At 36.1% G+C, this 18,437-nt stretch overlaps 1 long non-coding RNA gene across 13 annotated transcripts in view; it reads left to right on the forward strand.

The window, feature by feature from the left end:
* The window catches only part of LOC138182727 (uncharacterized), a 482,518-nt gene that overhangs the window by 372,005 nt on the left and 92,076 nt on the right, over positions 1 to 18,437 (forward strand). The window contains exon 4 of one of the 13 annotated variants that reach the window (XR_011173886.1): positions 7,561 to 9,465. The exons of the other annotated variants lie outside the window; for them this stretch is intronic. This is a non-coding gene — a long non-coding RNA (uncharacterized LOC138182727). Of the gene's footprint in view, positions 1 to 7,560; positions 9,466 to 18,437 lie in introns of those variants that run through there. 13 annotated transcript variants of the gene reach the window in all.

Below are 18,437 nucleotides of genomic sequence, written 5' to 3' on the forward strand. Positions count from 1 at the left end.
AACACTACAATCAGTAGGTTTACAGAACATAGAACCGTAAGTGCTATTCTTTTATGTTAAATATAAATCGCTGATAATATGAATTACACACGCAATTTGTGTCAGTAAATAATTATTATGATAAGAAATGGAATTATAAATAACCGTACATGGAATAATAATACTTAAGAAGAAATTATTCAACTAATGGTATTAAAGGTATTACAGTGATTTAAAATAATATTTTACACTTCTTCAGTATTTAAAATAAAAAACAATGCTTACGTTATTAATAAATGTTTATAGTATTTAATTCGCAATATTTAGAATTGTATTCGCTTGTAAAATAGTTAAATATTCGTTTCAACAATACAGTAACAATCCAAATTAGCTTGCAAAATTTCTATTCCTTGAGATAGTTATGAATATTATAAAGAATATACAATTGGATAAATCATCGTATTTTTAAGAACATATTTTATATCAAATGTTTTTCTAAATTGCATTTTTCTTAGAGTGTATTAACAAAAAAATTCTTCTAATTATTTAAATAAAAAAAATTGATTAAAGCTTGTTAAGAAACGTAGATATATGTTATTCTTTTACTTTATTTGTGTACACGTGCTTACACTCTAGCTCCTAAAAGACTAACGTGAATTTCAACGAAAATTTAAACGTTGCCGCTTGAAATTTCATCACGAGTAAGCACCTTAATGTGCACAATGTAAAAACACCCACCTAATTTACTAATAATTTTCACAATTTAAAGTTACTGTGAAACGATGGGAGCGCCTACATTAGTTGACGCGGATTTTTCGCAGCTGTGGTTATTGGGACAGCAAAACTGCCATGATTAAAAACGCTAACGGGCTTTTTGAATTAGGATGCAAAACGCGCATCGATCACTTACCGCTCTCAAATTTGTTTGCCGTGCGCGTCGATAGGATGCGTTGCAACGCGCATAAATTATAACGATAAACATGTTATTTATACGCCGACATAAATTAGCTATGCTAATTTCTGCTGATCAGGACGAAACTGCATTTGGGACAGCTCGATTGCCGACCGAACGAAAAACCTATACTAAATTCACACGTGAAAATTCAGCAAAGTGAGATTGCAATAAGCAACAAAAAACGCTTTAGCAAATGCTATGTATTATGTATGCTTCTTATACACATTTCTAAAATCGAACTATAATTGAAAATAGATGCCATTTAAATCGATAATTTCTCTATCTCGAAAACTGTATTACGTCAGACTAACAATTATTACTCTATCTGATAAAAGAATATTACGAACTAAGCATTGAAAAGGAACATTTTCCAAAATTGTTAAACTTTTATAATTACGAAAATTTTGAATCTTAGCCGCGCGAATTGTTCGAATTATCAAATGAGGCTTCAAGATTTGAATCGTGTCCAATTGTTCTTCCGTTCCAACGTTGCGCTGGTATTACAAAATTAGCTTCATCAAGATTCGAAAAATATACCGATACCGTGCGAATAAATTTACCGAATAAATTAAGTTACGTTTCTTTAACTTCTTCCTTCACAAAGTATAACGATAAACGAAGCTACGAAAGATAGGCTAAAAAATGACAACAATGATCGTTAGTTTCTCTTAGAATTTATTTTAGCTCCCATTGATCATGTTTTGCAACCCAGGACCGTGAACTATCTTAAATAATTGCAAGTTTAATCGTGCTTTGCCACGTTCGAACAAAGGAAAGGTGTAACCAAAGATAAGTATTGGAGAATAGCATATTCGCTATTTTCTCGATCCAACGATTTCGTGGGGATGCTGCGTAAACGTTTCATGAATTGCTTACATAAATTACAATAATTACCTGAGGCGTTTATTAAACGTGTTTAATAAAGAAATGAGTGATAAAATTGCAATAGTCGATTATAGTAAAATCACTGTAAGTACAAGTACAGAAATAGTGTACACTGGTCGTAATCGTCACTCGCTCAAAACAATTCTACTCCTCTATTCACTAATTACTCTATTATTAAAAACTGTCCTAGAGAGCACGTTCGTCTATTTATAACTATAGGTGTTATTACAAAAAGACTCCGGTTGACGACAATAATATTTTGCCTGGAGTTTGTTTACCTTGGAACCTAGCAAACCAAAACAACGTTGGTATTCCGAAGCACAATAATATGAGTCTCTCCCGATTCAAATCTTCCATTGACTCATGTACCGTTACATATCGCACAACAAAATACATTTCGTATTTTGTAAATGCATTTCACAGAATTTCGTAAAGAGACGTTCACAACTATTCACGCAAAGAATGTACGTACCGCGTTGCAATAAAGAAATAGATTTAGTATGAAACTTATTTGCGACATAGAATTACAAATAATAAAAAACCGACAAGCGATACACATGTTAAACTTGCGTTTGTTCCTTCAAACCCTTCTTCGCAAAATATACTCAAAGCCATAACATAGATTCTTCACAAGATCGGAGCATAAGACGCTTATCACGAGAACGCGTACCGTTCCATAGGAAATGAAATCACTATCCACGTCGGAGTATCGAGCTTGTCAACGGAGAAATCTAAAGAGAAGCATAACCGACCGATTGACAGGAGGAGTTAGAGAAGCTGTGTGGATAACACAGACGTCTCGCTTTCTGATACGCAGGAACAGCATGACGAACGGTTCGCCCCTCGCTGCGGTCCTTTGCATAGCCGGAGGGAGCGCGGCGAAATTCCAGGGAAGATTAAGACGTGGGGATTTGGGGGTAGAGCAAGCGGAAAAACAGGAACTAAGGGCAAAGAACGGAAGCTTGGCTCGCGGCTACAGAAAACCATAGCCAGTCTGCCGGTAGACGCGGCATGACCTGCCTCTATCTTTCTTACACGCAACTCACGCACGTTTCTTCCGTCTTGGCTCTTCCTGTTCTATCTTAGAACGAAAGTTCGGCTCGTCTTCGCCGAGAGAACCGAGACGGTTCTCTCCTCCTTGCGATCGCAAGAAAGCTCAATTTCAATTTCGAGCCCCGAGGGTGTCGTTCCGAAACGAATATAATTATACGGAATAATTCTGACACAAGGGAGAGATGGGCTCGACCGACTGGCGGAAGAGCGGCGGGGGAGGCGGGGGAGGGAAGAGGAGAAGCTTCGGTCCTGAGTCTGCGAGAAGGAAGTCTCGCTTTAAAATGGGCGACGGGGGTTACTGCGTGTAGTCTAACTACCGCGTCGTCCGCGGTTATAGGCTCGCCCTTCGCGTTACGCACGGCAAGCCCGTCGAAAGATAGCGAGTGCTTAATGGCCCGAAATTCCTGCCGTCGTGGAATGCCCTGAATGAAAATTAAGTCAAGTATAGAATCGTTTCACCCCTCCGGTGTCCCCGCTTCGTGACGTGCCGTTCGAAAGAGCGGTCCCGCGATTCGTGTCTGTCAAGGATTCATGTTGCGTGTGTAGTTCTTTTGTCTGTCTCTTCTTTCGGCTTGGAATTTTCGGCTGGGAGGTTTCGTTTGTCGAATGTCTTTCGACTGGATAGATCGATGATACGATTCGATGTGAAATAATGTTCCAGATAGTATATTATTCGGATAATATATTAAAATATAATATGTAATATAGACATATAAAACACTTATATATAGCGAATCAAGTGAAAATGGACCGTATGTTGTCAGGTGTCGCCTACGTATTGTACAACGAGCCTACTAAAAGTTAAATTTCTTCGTAATATTATGAATGCGAAATAATTTCTAATATTAGAATATTGTTATATTTGATTTGCACTAATATCCCTGTCAAACGGTTTCATCGTTAAACTATACGTTGTCTTTTTTTGCTAGAAATCGAAATAAATTTTACAACAATAATTTATGTATGTATGTTAATTTATGTATATTTATTGGGAGATTAATAATAACGAAGTAGCGAAAGATATTTTTGCCGAAAAATTATTTTCGAAACTCTTTTATATATGCAATGGATAATATACAGTATTTGCATTTATTACAATCAAACACTAATAATTATTATGAATTTAATTAAGTAAAATTTAATCTACGGAATATGCATAACTGCAAAGTAAATTAATTAAAGTAGAATTAATTTCGAAAACGTCGCTACGGGCGCTTTCATCGACTGTTTATATCAACTTAATTCTTTACGAGCGGCTCATGAATTAGAAATATTAATTCCTCAGCTTGTCGGAGCGTGAATTTATATCTCAATCATTTCGTCCCCTCTTATCAATTGCCCCTCGTCGGAATAACTTCACACTTCTCGGCCACTCCTTCTTCGTCTGTTCACCCCTACTTTGACCTATCTTCTATCTCTCTTTCGTCCATCCTCTCCGCAGCGAACTGAGATGAAGGCACCTCGTCCCATTACCCGGATATTAGCCATCGGGGACCCACGAAGATGTTACGACTTGAATAATTTGTTTCAATGTAATTACCAATTAACCGTTCGCTCGCGGATCAACCAACTCGAATAAAGTAGATTTATTATTGATTACCGAAAAGTTTGTCGTTGCATGTCAACGTTGTAAACCATGCAAAATGCTAAGCTAAATATAGGGTGCTGAAAAAGTATAGAGACATATTTATGAAATATGAATCTGAATATCAAGACAATGAAAAAATGTCATCCGAAATTATATCTTATTTTTCAGGTTATAAACGGTTTAGTTCTTGCTCTAGAAAAATAGAATGGTACGAAGAATGATAAAACAAATATAATCAGTGTTGGATATATGAATAATAATTTCACTTGTTTAACTTAATTTCTGAATTTAAAATGCTGCCACAAAGTTTCTCCCGTAATGGCCCCTAAACAATAACCTACGTAATTACTATTGTATTTTTAACGCAAAAATGAAATATTTGTAACTCGAAAAATAAACCTCGAATGATATTTTCGTACATGAACTTTCTTCATTATCTTGATATCTAAAATCACAGCTTATAAATATCGACCACTTTTTTTAACACCCTGTGAATTTGAACGATGCGTTTTTAAATAAAGCATCGAATCCTCTTTGTGTGGGAACATTATATGGCGCGCAGGAACCCCTGCTCGCATTTGTTCAAACAGCATTTGTCGGAGTCTTTCGCGCCACACGTTTTCGAACGTATACACGCGCGTTCAACGCCGAATATTGCCCCGGCACGTTCATAATTTAAACAGAAAATTCACGAAGGAGGATTCATTAACATTAACCGGGCACGGAGACAGAAACGTAATTAATAATTCGAAATTGTGGCCATTCCACGGCTGGGATATCGATAATCCATAGCGTGGTCTGGCACTCTTTCGCTTCATGCTAACTTTTCGGCTGTACGAAACGTTTTGTTGCAAAATTTATAGAACGCCAATATTTCGTCGGTTTATAAACAATGCACTACACGTGTATCCAAGTTTGCAATTTTAAAACGGGGTGGGTGCAGTGCCATGAATAAAATCATTCGTAGTTTGATAAAGTCATCCGTTCTCTTGTTTTTATAATGCAATTCTCGTTTGTAAACTTAGATTGGCCTTTATATAGCTGTAGTGTATTTTGATTAGAATGTCTCCAGAAATAAAGTTATGTATATCGTCGGAATATTCGCAAGGAAAGAGAAACGTTTTATGACTGTGGAATCAAAATATTGCTACAAGTTATTCCATTTTATATTCTCTTGTATTTGCTCGATTACGCTATTGTCAGCGCGGTTGCATTATACGTATAATCCAAATGTAACTACTTTTAATAATCAATAATTATATGCACGTGTATAAGTAAATATCTAATGGCACGACAATATATGGTAATAGCTGTTATTAGCTTTCTTGCAAATTTGTACAATGATGTTTATGATCAAGTGTTTGTATTGAAATCACATAGTTACCACTGCAATGTAAATTTTCATTGTTTCCCCGACTTAAATAAAATCTACTTTCGTGAATTACATTGTACAAAAGTATCGGTAGATAAAATGACATTTGAATTTCTTTGTTTAAACTTTTACGCTTCAAGCCTAATTAATTAGGGTAATGGCGAGAGAATATAATTTTATGAAGATACGTCAAAGAATCTGGATTTTCGTGTTGAACATGAAGGACATTTTCAAAATGAAGGGATCGTTATACTTGCACCTGAGGGTATGTAGAAAGCACAATATTCCAAAGAAGGATTTCTAGATCAAAGACGTCATTGCACTCCGCAACTTTCAAAAATAAAGTAAGATATTATAAAGGAAGGATCCGACTGAGCTATGACAATAAAACTTTTGACATTTCTTTGAAATGTCACATCATGTTACGCATTAGAGAAACCAGAGTAAACCAGCATCTTTGTTTCCGAAATTAATAAGGTATCTTCGCTTCATATGAGAATGTAAAACGAATGTTTGTAATAAACTGTTAAGTCTATTTTTATTTCGTCGATATTGCGATTTAACATGCACGATTCAATTATGATTAAATACGAATAAAATATTAGATTTCAATAAAATAATCAGGATAATTCTGATTCACGAGATCTCATGAAAACAGAAAATGAATACATGTTGCTTTCAAATAATGATAATCATCTTACGCATATAGAGAAATGTAAGAAAGGTAATATAACATAAAAAATAAATACTTAAATTTGTTTCTCAAATTTTCAAGCTACTACATGCAATTAATTAGCTCTGTAATATTTGTTTTTTTATTTATTACATAATCTTGTTCTTCGAAATACATTAATCAATAGTTACATAAACTGCTACGTAAATAATAAAACCTAATTAATTTCCACTCCCTGTTGAAATCATTAAACATCAACATCCCTTTTAATTCTTAAATATAACTTACTTTTGGCAACACATTTATATTTCGTAAGGTAGCAGACACGTTAAATTTACTGCATGATATGTTCGAATATTATACTCATATTAACAGGTTGCAAGTTATCGACGTAACGGAATGAATGGAACTGTACACAAATAACAATTAAATAAATAATAATAATAATAATTACTCTTTGTTTTATTATCTCTGCATATACGAGTACTATACATGTACCATAACTCAATCATCAGTTTTATCGCCAGTGTTATTTGCACTAGTAGGCTTGCTCGAATCATTTTTTCATGTTTGATATATTTGCTTGCATCTAAACTACACCATATCTTCCCATTCTTTCATTACAACGTCAAACGCCAATACCGTTTCATAATATGTAACAAGTATGATTATTCTGTGGATAGCTTAAAATTGAATTTTATAATATAGAAGCTCAAGCGGTTTAAATAATCCCTATCTTGCTACATTTTCTTTCAACTTACCACAAGATGACCAGAAATCTAAATTCAAAAATAGGAATCCGCTGTTCTACAAATCTGTATTCCACGTACGTACGAACCTTCAAACAATCAAACATGAATTTCTTCCCCTCGATCGTGCGTGGTCGCATCTTCGAATGGTCTTGGCTACCGAACGACTTTTCGTAGGACCTTTCAAACAGATCAAGTTATCAACGCCCCTCAAAATCCGATGATATTCGTTGGAAACGAGCGCGCGAACGAGGATTCCAAAAGCGTGTGGGGGTTTGAAGTTTTGGAATCGTGCCGCCCTTTCAGGGCTCGCCATTCGACGCTGGTGCAGAGAGAAGGCGGGGTTCTGTTCCGAAAGGAGATTCCAGAGAAGATTAGGAAGACCGTTTCAAGACGAACGGAATCATCGTGCTTCTTGGAGCTTTCGAGGATATCCGAGGGAAAGGGATTCCACGGCAGAGTAAGAAGACGAAGGACTAGATTGCAGCTCGGCACGCGTCGCTTAGCGTGGATTCTAGAACAGACGAAGAAGAAGAAGGGGAGGAGAGTCGGATGGCAAACGAATCGTTTAGGATTCCACGCGGTATCCTTTCGACCTTGTCGTTTTCCACCCTTCTCTCGCCCACTCTCCTTTTTCGTCCTCAACCCCTCCCCTCTCTCCTGAAGCCCCATTTCTCGCATGTGGAATAGTTTTGTCGCACCTGCAGGATTTATAAGCCGTTCCATTTCACGCGGCGACTCGTGTTATTGAAAGCGACAACAAATTCCTCGAATGTCGCGCGGCAGGTGATTTTTCTGGATTACTTTTAAATATCGTTGCTATCGCGCCAGTGTATAGAATATTGATACACTTTCCCACCCCTGTGACGCACGGTGAAGTATAAACAAAACGTATGGAGTTCACGAGTCCCTGTTCCACGTGCCATTTCTATCCTTGTTCCTTGTGATTACAGGAGCAAATCCGAAAATTCGTGCACGAGGAAGAAAGGTGGAAAAACAAAGCTGTAACTGTTAGTATTATAACTCTAGAACTATACAACTTTTAGATGAATCATGTATGTACATCAGTTCTGTCTATCTGATATATCTTGGTAATCAGAAATAGTAAGCTAAAATATCACACCTATAAAAGTTGTCAGATTGAAAGAAACATTTCAATATAAAATTTCGCTCGCCTACATTGATATGCAAATAACGGAAATAATTTGCGATACCAATTTTAAATTGAAAAATTTATCTGACGTGCACAAAACTAAAATTCAATTTCCCTTTGTACGCGTTCAAAAAATTTGAATGTTACGCGGCTAAAGCGATTGAAATGTTGGGAGTCGACGTGTATTCTCGAACTTTCAAGTTGCCACTCACTTTATTTTCTGCTAGCAACACTTTCAATTTCCACACTCAATAGATAAATATCAGTGCTGCCTGCACGTGACGTGGCGCATCCGTCGCGATATAATTTACGTCTGTGCTTGTAATGTAGTTGGTTTAGCGTTTCAACCACTCTGATTTATCCTACTAACCGCGATAGTTTGTCAGGAAGACAACATACAAAAGTGTTACAACCGCTGCTTGTTTCCCACAGCGATTTAAGGGAGAAGACAAGGTTTATATCGTTTTACCAGGCATAATGAAAGGAAAGAAATTTTTTGTTTAATCGATTGTTTATAATCGTATTGGAATTTCATCATTTTTTGATGCATAATCCATACAAAATCTATAAGAAATATGAAACTCTCAAAGTATTATATAATAGAAAATGAAATATCTAACTGAAATAAATAAAATGTAATGAATCTGTTATATAAAATATCAGTTGCACATGGCAATATTTTTAATATCTGTGATATACTTTAGTTAGATAAAAACCAGAACATAAGAAGCAATATTTACGTTTAGTGAATTTAAAACAAATTTTACAATTTACCTTATGAAAATCTTACGTTAGTTGCATCTTTATTTAGCAAAAAATGTAACGGTTTAATACTTGACTCCTTATTGAATCGATAGAACTTACGATGAACTCGACGCAGAAGAAATATGTAATTTGCTCAAAGATTATTTGTCACACACTTTATTTTTCGTTCGTTAACCAATCTATGCGTTATTATAGTAGCGGTAAAAAATAAAAATGGCTAATTTAAATGCATTGATATGTGTAAAAAGATGCTTATAAAAGACTGAAAAATAAATCTACAATTTACTTGTAAATTATCGTTGAATATTAAACAGTCTATTTGAATATTTCTTACCCAACTTCACCTGCCAACAAATTGCGTCCCGTAATCACAGACGCTCGGATATCGATTCATGAGTTTTGTATATTGTACCTGCTTTGTTGTTTCACTCCATGCATTCAAAATTTTGTGACACAAGTGTAGATTATAATAAAAGTTACCTCCTCTTAAAATACATTAGCATTAATAAACATTTCTTTATCGTAAACCAGGAGCTGAAATTACCAACCGCATTCACAATAATTTACATAATAAATAAATACATTACCCTTGAGATAATTAAACTAATTATCTTTCTAATTTGAAATTGTAATTAGCATAGGTGATAGCATGTTTCACAACATAATTTCATGCTCTAATTTTGTAAACAGATTATATAGCATATAATAAATAAATGTTAACATTAGAGCAATTAGTCTTTAATGCGTATCTAAATATGCTCTATAAATATTTATAAATAGCTCAGTAGGCTATTTACACAATCGGCTTTTTAAAAAAAATATTCAAAAAATTTGACCAAGTAAAAAATCCTACATTCCTGACAAAAATGTTATTGTATATGTAATTGGAATACAAAGAATTACTCAAAATACTACCAAGAAAACAATAGAAGGAATTTATGAAATAATATTGTATCAACCGGAACATACGACAATTTACGACGATCCGCGAAACCGGATCGAACCGTTTGTAGCTAGAGCTTTCTTTCACGAGAATTTCAAACTACGAGCGGCGAACGTGTCGCGAGACGGTCGATGATGACGAGAAGTCCTCTCTGTTGGCGATGGCTGCGTCGCGGAACTACCCCGGAGGACCTTAATTAATTTTCGTATCCAGCCGCTAATACCTCACGAACCAGGAACGGGGCGGTCCACGCTCGAGGCTTGCCGAGCTTTTTAAACTTCAGAGCTTTCGTCGCGAGGGAAGCCAGAGTGGCATGAGGTGGATGCCCGAGTTAAAAGAGGTTCAGAGAGACCGAGAACAGAAAAGAGAAAGAAAGAGAGAGAGAGACTGAGAGAAAGAGAAATAGATAGGCGGAGAAACGTAAGGAAAAAGTATAAGGAAGGAAGGAAAAAATATATCGGGAAGGAAGAAGAAGAAGAAAGGGAAAAAATGAGAAAAAAAGGTAGTAAAAGGAAAAGAGAAAAAGATAGAGGTAAAAGTAAAAGAAGAGCAGGGGAGACAGTCGACGTCGTCGGACGGTGATTTAAGGCTCGGCGCCGCGCTTAGTTCTCTAAACATTTTAGCCGACCTTATTTCGCCTGCATTATTTCAACGTTAAGACAAGGCAGAGCTCTACGTCGGAGTAGTGTGCAAGGGCTGGTTCTAAGAGGAGCAGGTCGGGGCTTAAGAAGAAAGCTACCGGCTCGGTTAAGTGGGCTGATACATAAATATGCGATTAATCAAGTTAACTACCTCGTCGTGGATGCTTTCTTCCCTTCCTTTTCTTCCACCACTTTCACGTTCTTTCCTCCCTTTCCCGACGGTTTTTCTCCGTTTCCCTCGACGAAAGCGTACTTTCTCTGTTTTTCACCGAGACGATGATGGCCCCTGCCACTGTCACGGCAAATGGGTAAATAGAGCCATTCGCCTAAACGACACCCTGCCATGCGCATTATGCGAATCCTGCGGTGTACAAAGCGCTCGTCCACCAACAAATGACTCGTGAAACGAACCAACACCGACACCGATTCTCCCGCGATCGTCTGTGATCGACGCTTAGATATTGTAATTCATAGTTGCCGTTATGCGAACCTAGCGTTACACGGATCGTGAATTTAGTCGTTAACGGTATACGCAGGACAATCGGGCTTCCCAGATTCAGGTTGAGATAGTTGGCCAGAAGTAAGGTCGGTTTAAGCTTTCGGCAATTTAATGATGACGCGGTTGAATTAGATTGAGAATTGAATCTGTCGATTATTTGTAGATGTTAACGTGAAGAATTAACGAACAACATTAAACGTGCAATCTTACTTCTTTTACCACAGTAATTTAAGCACTTCTGTAAATTCTAATTCTTAAGAAAAATAGTATATCCAATTTTCGAGGTGTAATCTTAAAAAGATGAAATATACATAGATATGATATTAAAATTGAAGGGAGATGCAAATTGACTTTTGCTGAAAATTCACGTGTTCTATGTTGAAGGACGTACCTCAATTTGTAACTTTTCTTGATAACAATTCTATCTTAATAACGATAGGATTTTCTATTTTATGATTGATAACATTTTAAGTGATAATGGATCAATTGTTTACTCGAGTATTATATTCATGTATTGGGTCGACCGGAAAGTTCATTCTGATTTACATTTCCATTCGATATACATTTATTGAATTATATAGATGCAATTTTGTTCCATAAACCTTTTTCCATCTTTCACGCAACTTGGATATTTTTGAATATGATGTTTCATGTTGACCAAATTCCTTAAAAATCGGAGCTAACTTTCCGGGCGGCCTAATATTGTATATACATGTATTCTGCATTTTTCTAATCGACTCTAATCAGCCAAGTCGATCAATTATCGTTACCATAAAAAAAGTTCAGTTGAAGGGAAACACGCTAGTATCGAATATTGCGAACTTTCTTTTTACGTTAGTTCGAACGAGCTGACGCGAAACAGCAAAAAAGAAAAAGTAAACCGAGCGTGAAAGTGATACCGATATCAAATATTGATACGCAATGTAACATTTATCGTCTGATCAGGATCTAAATAGCGTCACGGGTTAAATAAACACTCCATTGCTACGTTATCTTGGCAATAACGTATAACTTCACGCTGGCAATAGCGCAATACAAACTGATTATTCTTCCTATATTGGGATGTCCCATGCGGACTAACCCGTACAGTCAAGCATAGTCGTAGATAGCATTTAAAATATTACTGCGGAATTCTAAATTACCGTGGACTATAAAATCAGCCCAAAATTACATATCGACGTAACGTTAGTCATTTCAGGCTTTATCTTGCTTTAATATGTATCTATCAGCGCCAGTTAATTTTAATTATCGGAATAAATGACTTGGACGTAATATGAAGTGTTGCTGTTGTCTCGTTTCTAGTTTATACACTGTCTGAAACGATAAAGAGGGTTCAGTTGCACATTCCTTGACTGTTGTACGTTTGTAACCTTAAAATATTACTTTGTTGTATCGGTAGTTTGAGAGACTAAAAACATAAAATATTTTGTTCCCGGGCGTAATACAGATTTTGACCATTTTATATGTTTCACATGTTTCATAATTAATACTTTGCTATTGTTCCCCGTAGTGGTATTAAACTGCGAGCGCTGCTCGTTTTTTCCAAAATTTTACGAGCTGAACTGTTTTCTCGTTAAAATTGTCGGGAAATCTCTGTTTAACAGCGAAACAGTAGCGTTTTCCTCTTTAAATGACTGTTGGATAAAGTATTTTTTGGCTGAAAACGTTATTTCTGAAATTACTACGATACAATGTTGAATATAAGAAATTTTTATTGAATATAAGAAACAATTTTTGTTTCACAGTTTCTCAACATAATTTCTCAATATCCAGTTATTCGATATTCAAAGGAATCTATAAAGGAAAGATCAAAACTATTTTGAGAATTGTGAACATCGGATATATCGTCGAAATAACAGGTTGTCGTTGGTAATATTGTGTAATTAATTTGTAACCTTATCGTTACATATTCAATAACAAGGCAAGTCTATTCATTCGCGAAATAGAAAATTAATACATTATCCAGGAATGATAACAGGAATAGCAATTAATAGATTATCTAGAAATAATGACAGAAATGGTAATTAATACATTACGTGGGAATAGTAACGTTAATGATTGCAGATTATTATGTCATTAGTTATTAATTTACTAGTGTAATAATTATTGACTCAGAATTAATTAGAGTTAATTAAATTTAATTTATATGACTGTAGCGATTGAAAGCGATCGAGTTAATATAAATCGATGTATAGTTAGATGTGACTGCAGGGATATATTGGCTGAAAAATATATAAAAGAATTGACATTTGTTACGAGCAAGTTTGACTTGTAATAGTTTATAATATTGCAAGAATTTCATTCTAATAAAATCAAATATATATGCATATAATGACATTTATATGGTACATAAAACTAACGCTCTTCCTTCCTTACAAAATTTATACATATTTCCATAAAATCCGAAATCGTAGTAGCTCAGCTTTTGTATTGAAAAAAGAAACAATCTCGATCAAGTAAAAATACAACGCAAAACTTCTTCCGAACATATATGATTGTTGAATCTCAGTATACGAAATCACAGTTTAGTCTCAATAATGAATAGTTTGGGAGGGAGATTAATCCTGCTACGATCTCCGAATTTTTATGATCCAATCTTCTATGGCAGGATTCCTCCAAATTAAGAAATTTTTTATACAACACAAATACAGAAGAAGTTCGTTTATCCGAACCGACCGAGGGATAAAATATTTCGCATAACCGATAAGTTCGAAGAATAGAGGCTCACTTACTATTCCTATTAGCCGTTGCTATGAGTTTCGATATTAGAGGCTGTCGTTCGGATAACACACATTGAACAATAATTTCGGCACAAATTGTGTTAAACTATATGTCAGCCTAGAGAAAACACAAACGTGTACGGCTTCAGAATACGCGTTCGTGTAATTGAAAGTACGTTTGAACATGGTTCGGATAATAGAGGTTCAGTTACGAGTTCATATAACTGACGGTAGACAAAAACTGGTTCGTATAAATGGGTTTCGGATAAACGAACTTGGAAAATGAACCGATTGACGTAATAAGGTTAAAATGGGACTTCGTGTATATACAAAAGACCTGGAAGGTCATGCACACACGGTACAGAAGCATTAAACGACGAATCGATCGTGGCTTTCTTTGCCGCTAGAAATCGATATTAATATATTGTTCGTCGTTGTAGAATCAATTTGTTTGTCGTTTGCTCAGCACGTTTCAATTAATGGATATTTACCGCGGCGGTGATGTTTGCCGTGTAGATGGTAAATACGATTTGTCGTTTTAACCGGTGGTAGCCGATGGTGCACAGTCGAATGGCGGCGTGTAAGCCAGCGAAAAACAAAATCGTGTGCGGGGTAAAGAGACTTTATCAACGTCGCGCAGACGGACCGTCTGTAAAATATAAATACCGTGTTATTTGGCCATAATTTATTTCCACCTAAAGGACGCGAGCTAACGAATGAATGACTAAAAGCTCGGCTAGCGAGTCTCATCGCGTTCTGAGGATACGAACTGAATCATTAGTGCGAATTAATGAAGCGTACGATACAGGTACACAGAGATTTCCATGAGAAAAATTCCAGAGATTGCCTCTTTGGTGATCAATCTAAACCACATAGCACTGGCGTATTTTTGACAAGATGCATTTTAGTTGCAACAATACGGATAAACGAAACTTCGCTAGTTTTACTTCTCATAATCAGTAAATTACGAATGTTCATACGATTTTATACTTTTATAAGCTTTTATACTTTTATACTTTTTATAAAGAAATATGACAATCGTAAACAAAAGAAAATAATAATAAAAATCGGACATTTCGTATGCGTAATAATCTTCTCTTTAATATATCTTCTCTTTCGCACGAAAGACGGTACAATTAAACAAACCCAATACTCCTATCATCAGCGGCAAAACTAGTACAAGAAACGCGCCTCGTAAAAACAAACTCCCAGAGGACAGGAGGATTGGAAATATGACAATCGTAAACAAAAGAAAATAATAATAAAAATCGGACATTTCGTATGCGTAATAATCTTCTCTTTAATATATCTTCTCTTTCGCACGAAAGACGGTACAATTAAACAAACCCAATACTCCTATCATCAGCGGCAAAACTAGTACAAGAAACGCGCCTCGTAAAAACAAACTCCCAGAGGACAGGAGGATTGGAAGAGCGAGTAGGACATTCTCGAACTCGAACTTTCCAATCGGCCGTGTGCTCCGGCGAAGAATTTAAAATGCAATCGGTACGCGCCGGGAAGAACAATAATTCACGTGGAAAGTGGCCATCTAAAAAAGCGAAGTAATCTCTGCAGCTTGTCCCTATACCCGTCCGTAAATCTCCGCGCGCCCCGTCCGTTTCTGCATAACGGGTCACGGAAGTCGAGCACGAGAAATCAAGGGAGAGAAGAAGTAAAAACCGTTGCCGTTCCTCTAACAACCAGCCAGGCTCGTATTCTCGCGAAACGACCAAGGCCACCTACGAACTTTGCCATACCCTTTTTCGACTCTGCGTTCGTTTCGACCGACGATGGTGCGGAGAAACAGGGGAGATGGCCTGTGCCGTGTGTTGCAAATGAATCGTTAAAGTACGAATGGCAGGAGAGCGCGTCGGACGTGTAGGAAATCGATGCCTGAGTAAATGATTTCTACGGTGCTCAGAGCGGCCCGTAAACGTTCGCGCTTTTCGCGCGCGTACACACGCGGAGGTAAGCAACATAAATCTTCCGGTAAGTCCCGGCCGTGTTCATGTGTAGGCGCGTGTACGCTCGGATACCCGTGGCCACCCGCTCGTCGAGTGGCCGGGTGATGCTGCTACGTATAGCTTCTGCACTTCTAATATTGCACGCGTCAGTGCTGAAGTATTTACGACCAGCCAGATCGCATAAGAACGCTGCGCCACGCTCGAGGCTCGTTCGGCTTCTATCTTACGCTGCTCTTTTTCAATATGAAAATTTCGCGCCTCGAACTGGGCACCTTCGTTTTATAGCGGCTCGCCTACTTCACCGTGTACAAACATTTGTCCGTAAGCTTGGGATGATGCGTTTCTTGATAGCTGGGATTGAGCTAGGATTGAGTGGAATCGAAGCGAATTTGCTGAATTTTTAATGAATAGAATCCGTATTCTATACTCTATACTTAATTAATATTCCTATGTTGAGCTACATGATGACATGACCTGGCTGAGATAATAAATAATTGCATGTAATAATAAAATAATTACAACGGCTGAAGAAGGTATTTGCGCGAGTATGCTTACTTTCCCGTGAAGTATCAGATTCTACATTTTATTTTCATCGATATCAAATTCTTATAATCGTTGGTTCTCTTTCTCTTAGTTTCCCGTATACGTTTTTCACTATTCACACATATTACTTCTCTTTTGAGTGATCTTTCTATTTGCGTTGGAATGTTACGACTCGCATCAAAGCATTCGCCACTTGTCCTCTAACCCTCTTCTCGAAGAGCTCTTTAGATTGAGAAGTTTCCTCACCTTGACGTACCATGCATTCGACGTAAGAGTCTTGTAAACATGTACTACTCGCTCTTCTAGTGAATATGTACCATAAGGCATAGAATGTGTATCTTTTCCTCTTCTAAAATTATAATAAAGTACAACAGTTGCAGTTCCATTCCTCTTTCGTTCTTTATTTCCAGATACGCATATAATTCCGAAGAATATTAGAATTTATATATATATATATATATATATATATATATATATATATATATATATATATATATATATTATAATTTGTTATATGCCTGTTCTTCAATTTTGTATTAAATGATAATAATCCTAATCAAATAATTACCAAGAACCTAGAATTTATGGTTACTGACACAGTTAACGTAACAATAGGTTTTATAAAACGTCTGAATTTGTTTCGATGTGTATAAATACTTGATGCGACTGAAAGTATCTTCTAATTACAAGTTCAACCTTCTATCGTATAATTGGTCTACGTAAATAACTAGCATTGTAATCCAGGTAGAAAGTACTTAATCGGAGGAAAGGGGAGATTGAGGGTGGAAAGGAGAAGTTTGTTAATTGATTTATGAAATAGTTTTCTCATTGATTCCGGTCTTTAGAAGCTTGTGTCAATAAAAGACAGAAAACAGTTAGTCGATATATTTCCAATATATCGACAAAACTATTGTGAAAGTGTTTAGATGTACCATAAATTCATAAATCCTTTGATACCTTTAAAGCTGTAAACGACAAGCAATGTTCTCTAGTACCGCAAATATAAACCATGTAGATTTTCCCAACGTATGACGAGAAAATTAGCATACTTGCTAAAGAACCGATAACTAGAAATGTAAACGAAATGTTTATTCATAATTAACTCCTACTCAAGCCATATGTATTATTTGTTATTCTTCATATGGTATTATAAATATCATTCTCATAACTCATTTGAACAGAATGTTAGTGACCTCAACGTTATCAAATATCTTCAAACAAGACACGTTTCATTCTTCCTATGTCATTGTGATTGCGGGAGAAAGCAACGCTGTGTTACAACGTTAAGTAACGCTACGGTAAAGAAATAGAGGATGGAAAAATACGCTTTGTAGGTTAGAGGAGAGTAACATCGGATAAAGCACACTTTACAACGTTGAGTTGCATATAACGTAGTTTTGTCGAAACTAAATGCTTCGAGAGAACGAAGTTACCTAGTGTCACGTCATTATGTCATTACACCGTGCTCTGTATGCGAATGCTCGTGCAAAAGCGAACAACGGCGCGCACGTTCGTTAATTCATGAAGAAACGACAAAAACATAAATCTGTTAGAAAGGTTATAATAGATTAGCATGAATTTTTAAAGTTATGATATGAGTTAAATAGAATACAGTCGGGTTATTTAGAAATGAAAAATTCTATTAAACTAATAAAAAATCTTATTATCAACCAATTTTGCAATATTAGTAATATCATCAGTATTTTGGCAACCTTTCATTAACGTATTATTATGACAAGTAATATCGAAATGAGAAAATCAATAAGAAAATACTATGTTACTTTCCTTTTGATTAAAATTACGTCGGCATACACTATCCTATTCTCGCAGGTATATGTGTTCTCATAAACTTCGTATGACCAAATGATCATCATTTGGAAATGCATAAAAAGCTTCTGCATCTTGTAATCTTCCCATTTAAAAACTGAATAACCTGAGGAAACTTTTGCTTTGAG

This window comes from Bombus flavifrons, chromosome 8, assembly GCF_040668555.2.
Source record: "Bombus flavifrons isolate JBK064 chromosome 8, iyBomFlav1_principal, whole genome shotgun sequence".
Classification (NCBI taxonomy): Eukaryota; Metazoa; Arthropoda; class Insecta; order Hymenoptera; family Apidae; genus Bombus; species Bombus flavifrons.